This window comes from Tarenaya hassleriana, unplaced genomic scaffold (assembly GCF_000463585.1).
Source record: "Tarenaya hassleriana unplaced genomic scaffold, ASM46358v1 Cleome235, whole genome shotgun sequence".
In the NCBI taxonomy this organism is placed as follows: domain Eukaryota; kingdom Viridiplantae; phylum Streptophyta; class Magnoliopsida; order Brassicales; family Cleomaceae; genus Tarenaya; species Tarenaya hassleriana.
This window is the reverse complement of record NW_010965664.1, coordinates 95,738-106,437: the sequence shown is the minus strand read 5'-3', so window position 1 is coordinate 106,437 and position 10,700 is coordinate 95,738.

Sequence of the window (10,700 nt, the reverse complement as noted above, 5' to 3'; positions counted from 1 at the left end):
CTCTAGCAAGACACTATGACTATCTATCTCGAATAGAGTTTGTTCGTGATCTTACGAACGCCAGTGATGATTCTGGTTGATGATCCTTTTGTATCACGATATCTTATGTCGAATATAAGGCATGGACAAGCCACCTTATCTGATTCGACTGCTTTCTCGTTCACTGAGTTCGACTGTCTGAAATAGACGGCGTTCGTCTATAGTGTGGCCACACATTTCTACATTCTCGCTCACACGAGGGGCCCAGCGATATCTCTCTCTTTTATGAGAGGTACAAATCCCGTCTTGACTATCTACAATCCAGCACATGATTCGTTTCGTACCTGATACACGCCTTTATAGTCCTCCTGTTACGCAGCACGTTTGACGTAATCAAAGTACGCAACTCCTCATGTTGGATTCCGTAGATATCTCAGGTCTTAGGATCCAATCATGGAACCGCCATATGAGATTCAAGTCATGACGCCAGTCCATGTGACAATCTCATGAAGGTCAAGCCAGTATTTCGTTCTCTAACGAATACCTATGATTGTGATCGTATCCAATACCTATGATCATCTATATGATCATCAATCACACATCATACTAGTCTTATTATGTCATCATTCCCATAGTGACACAAGACTAGGGAGTTCAGTATCATTCATAATGATACATGGATTTCATAACAGATCTAGTATGCAAGAACATGTAATGAATCAAATACTCTCATAAAAACCATAGAAAATATCAATACATCAAATATATCTAAACAAAGCTCATAAACAGTACATCATAGAGCACTAAACCAACAGAGAGTGGGTCTCCTTGCCTTAGTCCGTGCTTTCCTTTAAAATATCCCGCCAATTCCCCGTTCATTGATATAGAGAACTTTGTTGATGTGATGCATGTCTTAATCCATCTGGCAAAGGTCATCGGCAAGCCCATAGCTGTAAGAATCCGTAGTATAAATTCCCAACTGAGTGTGTTGAAAGCCTTGCGAATGTCTAGCTTTATCATGGCGCTACTTCTGCAACTTTTCCTAGAGTAATCACGCATGAGCTCTGTCGCCAACATTACATTTCCCAGCATCAGTCTCCCCGTGGTAAACGCTACCTGATTCTTGGAGACCACTTCCTGCAGAACTCTCTTTAGTCGTTGCGCGAGGATGGAGGATATGATTTTATAAGTCACGTTACAACAGCTTATCGGTCGAAAGTCGGTCATCGCATCTGCTCCTTGTTTCTTCGACACTAGTGTGATGATGGTGGCGTTAAGCTGGCCAAGCATTCTTCCCGAGTTGAAGAATTCTTGGACAGCTGCCACTAATGTGCTCCCGACCTTATCCCACGTGGATGTGTAGAATTCCTTTGGAAAACCGTCCGGTCCCGATGCTTTATTATCTGGCATAGACTTAAGGGTACATACAATTTCCTCTGCTGTTGGTATTCGGGTTATCGTTGCGGTCATGTTGTCCGAGCAATTGAAGGACATGAGGTCCAGGAGCCATTGAACGGTTGGGGGCCTACATTGCTCATCTCGTCGCCCAATCAGATTTTGGAAGTATGTTACAGCGTGCTCTTGCATCTCTTCTACGGACTCAATCTTTGTTCCATGTGTTGGATTATCTACGGGTTCCTAGCATGCGATCATATCGATCTAGGGTTTGGTTCACTAGGTTTCATGCAGCGGAAGAAAGATCTAAACCTAGTCAAACGTCACACGCAACCAAACTTGCAAAAACCCGAAAGATCGTGTATATCACTGAGGGAATCGTTACTTACCTCGTTCTCGATGAAACTTGAAGTTTATTTCGATCCGGGGCCTGTTCTAAATCACCTAGGACTGAAGTTATAGTCCCTCTACACGTATCCACACCGACGGGAAGGATTCCAAATGATTTGGAATGAATCTGCTAGGATTAGTGAAGAAAAGGGTAACTCAAGAGACGAGATCCAATCCCGGGACAATAGAAATCGAAGAGAACAAGTTCTCTAGGGTTCTAGGATGTTTCTCTGAGTTTAAGGGCGGCCTTAATTAAGTTTGGACGAAATCCCAAACTTAAATAAGCTTAGAAAACCCTAAAATCGAATTTTGAAAACTTTCCAGATCCCGGTCCGGCGGACCAGGCTTAGTCCGAGGCTCGCGGACCGCCTGACCTGAAGGCTTGGTCCGGGGACCACGCGTGGTCAGCTCCGGACCAAGACCATTCTTGGTCAGTTCAGTCCGACGTGCCAGCTCCTCGGTCCGCCTGACCCAGCGTCTGGTCCGGGGCTGACCAACTCTTGGTCAGCCGGACCAGACCTGGACAGATGACCTCCTGACTGACTTCCGGACCGCCTGAGCTGACCAACTTGGTATGGGGTTGACCAAACTTGGTCAGCTCCGGACCAACACACTGAAAATACTACTTTTCATGCTCGTTTCGGTCAACTCTCGTTTCCATTCTTCGGATTCTTCACATATAAGTCCATCCCTAGTGGTGTGTGACCCTGTAGGCCCATTCTAAGTGGTAGTGACTTTAGGAACCTTTCCCGAACCACAAGTCATGGTTAGCCTCTAGCAAGACGCCATGACCACCCACTTAGAATTGAGTTAGAGGTGATCTAACCAAGGTATTAACAACTCAAATTCTGATCTTTTGTCTCACGATATCATAAGTTGAACAAGGGCATGGTTTGAGCCACCCTTCAAGTTCATCTGCTTTCTCGTCTTGGCAAATCGACTAATAAAATAGATGAAACTTTATCTATAGCGTGGCCACGCATTTTTCATAGTCCGACTTCCACGAGAGGGCCCAACGATATCTCTCCTGTTAAGGAGGTGACAAGTCCCATATTGCATGTCTACTATCTCCATATGATTCGTGAACGTATCTGATCAACGCCGTTATAATCATCCGGTTAAAGACGACGTTTGACGCAGTCAAGACACACCACTCCTCATATCAGATACTTTAGACATCTCAGGTATGAGGATCCAGGAATGAACCGCTGTTTGAGATTCAAGTCATGACTCTGTCCATGTGACAATCTCATGCGGGTCATCTAGCCACTCGTTCACAGCGAGTACCCATGATTGTGATCAGCATCCAATGCATTGATCACACCTCATGCTAGTCTTAATTCATCATTGTTCCCACAACGATGACTGACTAGGGAATTTAGAATCATACTCTAATGATTCAAGGATGCCAAAATACAACAAACATGCCAATCATATAACGGAAAAAATAATGTATTCATGAATCAATGAATCAATACAAAGTCAAATGTCATATCACGGATCATCCTAGAGCATTACAACCAACACCATGCTCGGTCATTAGATAGTGCACTCTATTTTTTGCAGCTCGTCCCTTGACTTGCCTGTGGAAAAAAGCAGTGTTCCTTTCTCCCAACTGCAGCCATCTGACCCTTGATTTCTGCTTAAAAAATGTTTCTTCTACCGCCACCAAAAGTTGCCATTTCTCTCGCATCAAGTGCTCTTGCTGCACTAACGCCTCTGTCGGACATATCAATAGTTGGTCCTGTATTTGGCTTAGTCTGGCTAGAGCTTCTTGTGTTCGCAGAGATAAATTACTGAGCTGAGTCGTGTTTAGCTTGCGCAAAGGTAGTTTAAGGGCTTTCAGGTTCCTGCATAACCTGAACTGGGCTGTCCCTTCCCACAAATCAGAGTGCCAGTTTTCGGTAATGACATGCAGATAGTCCTTTAGCATTACAAGATGGTTGAAAAACTTGAAAGGCCTACGTACCTTGGGGATACTTTGTGGGAAGTGAAGAATACATGGGGAGTGATCTGATGGCCCCGGAGAAGAGAATTCCACATAGGCATTACTGTAATTATCGAACCACTTCCCGTTTCCCAGTGCTCTATCTAGTTTTACCGATAGTGGGTTATTCGATTGGTTGTTATACCAAGTGAATCAGACCCCTCTAAATGGTATGTCGACAATGCCCGTCGTAGATAGACAACCTTGAAATTTCCGTATACCCTGTTGTGTCGACCCCGATATTGCTTGATCCGAGCGATCCGTAGGGGATAGAGGCTGGTTAAAGTCTCCCATAATGATCCATGGCCTTGCTTCCACTGGCTGATATCTTGATAACATCTCAAGTTCATCTCAAAGCACTTTCCTCATAGTACCCAGATTGCTGGCATAAACTAGCGTCGCTACAAATGACAGATTCCTCCCCTTGGAGGTTACCCCACATGTGATGGCTTGAGCCGTTGATTGATATAACGTCACTATGACCTCAGGGTCCCATACCAACCAGATTCTCCCTGATGGTTCTGCATTGTAATTGCAGAAATGTTTCCAACCTGGCGGAACAACATATGTAATTCGAGAAGCATGAAGCGCTTGAATATGATATTCCAAAAGTCCACCTATGAGCATTTTCTGTTCCAAAATCCACTTCCGGACAAAACTTCTTTTATTATGGCCATTCAGGCCTCTTGTATTCCAAGCAAAAATCATGGGAAATCCTGATGTGTTTAGTTTGCTCTCGTGGCCCTCCGGCCACGACCTTTAGTCTGTCCTTTAGTTGAGCTTGCCTGCCCCTTAATCTTTTTTTGTGGCGGAGTTTGCGGTTGTTTACTAGCCGGATTCACAATCACTAGTTGATTGTTTAGTGACTGCGTCAAACTGTGTGTGACTCAGGCACAAAAAGTTGTTCTGAGGTCTGTGCATTCTTTCCATGATCCTGCTGAGCTTGCTGATTGAGCAGCATCAGTTGGGTTTGTGTTTTTGGCGCGACTGAAGTCTGCTCAGACAGTGGACTGCCTCTCTCTCCTTTCTGAGATGATTTCGCTTGTTGGTTCGGTTCAGTCGGGAGCTTAGTATTCTTACCTTTCTCATCTTTTTTCGGTGGAGTTGATTGTTGTGTTTTCGGACAATGGGATGCATTGTGGCCCACTTCAGAGCAGGTTTTGCATTGCGGTGGCAACCAGTCATAGGCCACATCCACTGTAGATTCCTTGCCCACTGGGAGGGTGACAACTATGCGCCTTGGCAAGGGATTTTGCAATGCTACATCAACATATATACGGGCTAACGAGACATTCTCCTTAGCCTCCGTTTGCCTATCCAAGTAGAGTGGTTCTCCTATGGTCGTTGCTATCCGACTCAAACAGTTCGTGTTGTATAGGGCCTGTGGGACATTACGGAGGGATACCCAGGTGTTGAGTGATCGCATCGGAGGCCTTTCTGGACTGTGATACGGGTTCTAAGCCGTCACATACATAGGGCATGGCCTGACATACCAGAATTGGCGAGCAAGGATATGAGATCTGGCTACTGCGTTTTGGACCTTGAAGAGATATGTGCCGTTGCCAACGCTCTGCACCCGGATACGAGGACCTCCCCGCGTCCACAAGCCATTGACGACCCTATGATTCTTCCCATAGCTGGTAGGAGACCGTAGAATTGCCCGATTAGGAATTCACTCCATTCAGAAGCAGACTCAGTGATTGATTCCTCTGGGATTGTGATGAGTGGAGCCCCTGATACATGAACACCCGGATTTCCCAGCCGTTTTAACCTTCGTGGGGGAGAGAACAACCTCTGACTCCAAGTCGTTGGTGCCTTCGGAGGAGCCGAGGGACCAGGTTTACTTGGGTCAGGACCACCATCTCCACCCTTAGGGACGACTAGAGAGAAAATTGACGGTTTGTTTACTGGATTAGCACCGATGGGTTCTGCACCAGTACAAGACACCAGCTTCGCTAGTCAAAGTCGTAACACGCATTCGGGGTTTCATGTTTGGGGTTTCTGAGTTTGACGAGTTTGACGAGTCAACGCGGTCAACCTGTGGTCAAAATTAAATTTCGATGGTTCAAAGTTGTGTACATGGTCTATTATGACGTATTTGTTATAAGAAGAGCATCTAGGAAAATGATAAGTTCTACCCTAGACCAATGTGTAACATAAAGTGTAATAGAACATTAGGGTTTCGTTTGGGGGAACATGCATTGCTAAACAAAATAAAGTGTTCAATTCAGTTAGCTCCGATTGTTTTTTACCTATCAAATTTGTATACGGGGTGTTTATTGATATGCTCATGGTTCAGAATTGATAAATTCGTCAAATCAGAGAGTTTGACGAGTTTGACGTGTTTGACGAGTCAACGCGGTCAACCTGTTGACAAAATCAAATTCCGAGGGTACAAAGTTGTGTACAGGGTTCTATTATGACGTATTGAGCGTGTTTTTGTTATAAGGAGAGCATCTGGGAAAATGATAAATTCTACCCTAGACCAATGTGTAACATAAAGTGTAATAGAACATTAGGGTTTCGTTTGGGGGAACATACATTGCTAAACAAAATAAGGTGTTCAATTCAGTAAGCTCCGATTGTTTTTTACCTATCAATTTTGTTATACGGGGTGTTTATTGATATGCTCATGGTTCAGAATTGATAAATTCGCCAAATCAAAGAGTTTGACGAGTTTGACGTTTTTGATGAGTTTGACGTGTTTGCAAGTCAACGCGGTCAACCTGTGGTCAAAATTAAATTCCGAGGGTTCAAAGTTGTGTACAGGGTCTATTATGACGTATTGAGAGTGTTTTTGTTATAAGGGGAGCATTTGGGAAAATGATAAATTCTACCCTAGACCAATGTGTAACATAAAGTGTAATAAAACATTAGGGTTTCGTTTGGGGGAACATGCATTGCTAAACAAAATATGGTGTTCAATTCAGTTAGCTTCGATTGTTTTTTACGTATCAAATTTGTTATACGGGGTGTTTATTGATATGCTCATGGTTCAGAATTGATCAATTCGCCAAATCAGAGAGTTTGACGAGTTTGATGTGTTTGACGTGTTTGACGAGTCAGCGTGGTCAACCTGTGGACAAAATTAAATTCCGAGGGTACAAAGTTGTGTATAGGGTCTATTATGACGTATTGAGCGTGTTTTTGTTATAAGGAGAGCATCTGGGAAAATGATAAATTCTACCCTAGACCAATGTGTAACATAAAGTGTAATAGAACATTAGGGTTTCGTTTGGGGGAACATGCATTGCTAAACAAAATAAGGTATTCAATTCAGTAAGCTTCGATTGTTTTTTACCTATCAATTTTGTTATACGGGGTGTTTATTGATATGCTTATGGTTCAGAATTGATAAATTCGTCAAATCAGAGAGTTTGACGTGTTTGACGAGTTTGACATGTTTGACAAGTCAACGCGGTCAACCTGTGGTCAAAATTAAATTCCGAGGGTTCAAAGTTATGTACAGGATTTATTATGACGTATTGAGCGTGTTTTTGTTATAAGGAGAGCATCTGGGAAAATGATAAATTCTACCCTATACCAATGTGTAACATAAAATGTATAATAGAACATTAGGGTTTCGTTTAGGGAATATGCATTGCTAAACAAAATATGGTGTTCAATTCAGTTAGCTCCGATTGTTTTTTACCTATCAAATTTGTTATACGGGGTGTTTATTGATATGCTCATGGTTCAGAATTGATAAATTCGCCAAATCAGAGAGTTTGACGAGTTTGACGTGTTTGACGTGTTTGACGAGTTTGACGTAATTAATAAGATGTTCTTAAGAAATAAAATACTAATAAATTAAAGAGGTTCTTATCACGAAAGATGTTCTTAATACGAAAGAGGTTTTAAACCTGATTAGATACAACTTAATCCGGAAGAGGTTCTTAAGAAATAAAATACTAATAAATTAAAGAGGTTCTTAACAAATGAAATAGTACGGAGAAGAATCTCAGCCTTCCTCGGTAGACATAGACATTTCCTTGCCATTCGCGAATATATCAGATGCAATCTTTTCGTGAATAGAATACACCACCTTGTCGCTCACCTTATCCAATAAGGTGAGATCATTCCTGTAGAGTGCCTCTGCATATTTGATGTTGTATATGCCGCATTCACTTCCTGTAACGTTTTGAGGTAGATTAGAGATTAGCTCGATGGAAAACAAGGTCGAAACGTGAATTCGACCAGTCCCGCTAATTATGAAGGCCTCTAGGATACTTCTGCATAAGTGATGAATCACTTTAATTGTCGCTCCTTCATTCTCGGGTTGCAGTCATACACTTGAATCACCGTGTTCCTGTAGTCCACTCTAATAGTGACCCAATGGACGCTTACATTAGGATCTACCAATGACGGAATGTTCAACACACTGATAAAACCTTTGTATTGGTCCAATTTTTTGTTACCACCGCCAATTGGTAATTCCCCACTCATGTATTGTCCAAGAAGGCCGAGATCTTTCTGTCCCAATTTCCACCATTTGAAGCATTCACAACACTGCATATCACAAAGAAGGTACCTCTGACTGTTTGGTTCAATTTGGGGTACACGTTTCCCGATTTCATACATGGCTTCATCGATATGCTGTGAAAACAAATAGTTAAATGGGTCAAACAGTCGTCAAACTCGTCAAACTGATCAAACTATATGTGAAAACACTTACTTGATCATTGAGCCATACACCTTCTTGTAGAAGGTCTTCCCAAAACTGTGGGGTTCGTAGATATTCCAGCCCCGACATCCATAACCTCTCTTGTCTCGGTTTTTGCATAAACTTGAAGAGAGCAGTCGCTACTCTTGTGTTTGTCTCAATAAAACTTTCAACTCGCACAACATTGTCATAGACCATAGGCTGTCGAGGGATCCACACATAACCCGGAGGAGCTACAGATATCGGCACCAATGCGGATTCTATCGGCACCAATGCACCTTCTTGTACTGGGCATGAAACACCTTCTTGTACTGGGACCAATGCAGATTCTACACGATCTTTGTCCTTCTTTCCTTTTCTACCTCTTGTTTGTCTCTTTGCCCGTCGTTTTTTGGAGGGTGGATCAGTCGAGCCCAAAGTAGTATATGGACTTTTAAGAGTTGGCTTTATTTTCCTCTTCGGTCATTTACTACTCTGAACTGGATCCTTGGGAGCAGCAGGGACCTCTACATCCTCCTTTTCCTGAGCAGGTATCCCTCCATCATCATCATCAGTCGAACCCAAAATAGTATTAGATACTGCTCTAGGAGTAGGGGGAATCGCATCACTATCATCTTCTTCATCATCAGTTCCTGCATATGACCAATTATCTGAACATCAATCAAACTCTTCAACCCAAATGGTAAAACTTGTCAAACTCGTCAACCCAAATCAGTTTGTCTACTTTGACCATATAAACATGTTGGTTGTAATGCTCTACGATGATCCGTGATATGACATTTTGACTATATATTGATTAATTGGTTTATGAATGCATTACTTTTCCCGTGATATGATTGGCATGTTTGTTATATTTCGGTAGATATCCATGAATCATTGCATATGATTCTAAACTCCCTGGTTAGTTTTCACTGTGGGAACAGTGATGAATTAAGACCAGCATGATGTGTGATTGATGATGATGATCATATGCATTGGATGCAAATCACAATCATGGGTACTCGTTTGGAACGAGTGACTGGATGACCCGCATGAGATTGTCACATGGACATAAGTCATGGCTTGAATCTCATACAGCGGTTCGTTCTTGGATCCTCAGACCTAAGATGTCTAGAGTATCTGATATGAGGAGTGGCGTGTCTTGACTGCGTCAAACGTCGTCTTTAACCAGATGATTATAACGACGTTGATCAGATACGTTCACGAATTATATGGAGATAGTAGACATGCAATATGGGACTTGTCACCTCCTTAACAGGAGATATGTCGCTGGACCCCTCATCACTACAAAAAACACTCCATTTTTCGACGGAAATATCCGTCGCACAAAACAGAAAATTCCGTCGGTATTTTCAGTTTGCGACGGACTTCGACGGAATAAGTTCCGTCCGGTAATGGTTGTCGCAAACACATCCCGGTCGTGAATCCGTCGCATATTTGCGACGGAAAAACCCGTCGTAACTCAGTCGTTTTTTAGCGACGGAATATTCCGCCGGTAAACGCGACGGACTAACCGTCGCAATCTAGTCGATATGACCGACGAAAACTCCGTCGTTTTTCCATGGTAAACGCGACGGAAATTCCGTCGTTCAGTCGTCGCTCTCACCGACGGAATTTCCGTCGTATTTCCGTCGGATAATGCGACGTATATGGAACAACCTGAAGGGTTTGTAGTTCCGGGAAAAGAAGGTAAGGTGTGTCGACTTGTTAAGTCTTTGTATGGACTTAAACAAGCACCAAAGCAATGGCATGCTAAGTTTGACAATGTCAAGTACTTTCTCCATGTATTGAGATTGAGAAAACGCAAGACCTTCAAGAGTTTGAATGATTTTAATTCCAAGAATTAAATCAGCAACTCCTAAATCTTTCATATCAAATCTTGTGGATAACATACGCTTTGTATCATTTATAGTTGAAATGTCATTACTCATTATCAACATATCATCCACGTATAAACACACAATGACAGCATTCCTAAATGGAGATTTAGAGGAAGAAATCTATATGGAACAACCTGAAGGGTTTGTAGTTCCGGGAAAAGAAGGTAAGGTGTGTCGACTTGTTAAGTCTTTGTATGGACTTAAACAAGCACCAAAGCAATGGCACAAATGGATTTTTAAAAGAAAATTGAAAGATGATGGTACTATTGATAAGTACAAGGCGAGACTAGTTGTGAAAGGTTTTCGACAACGAGAAGGTCTTGACTATTTTGATACATATTCGCCAGTCTCGAGAATTACATCCATTCGGGTGTTAATTGCTTTGGCTGCCGTCTATGAATTGCAA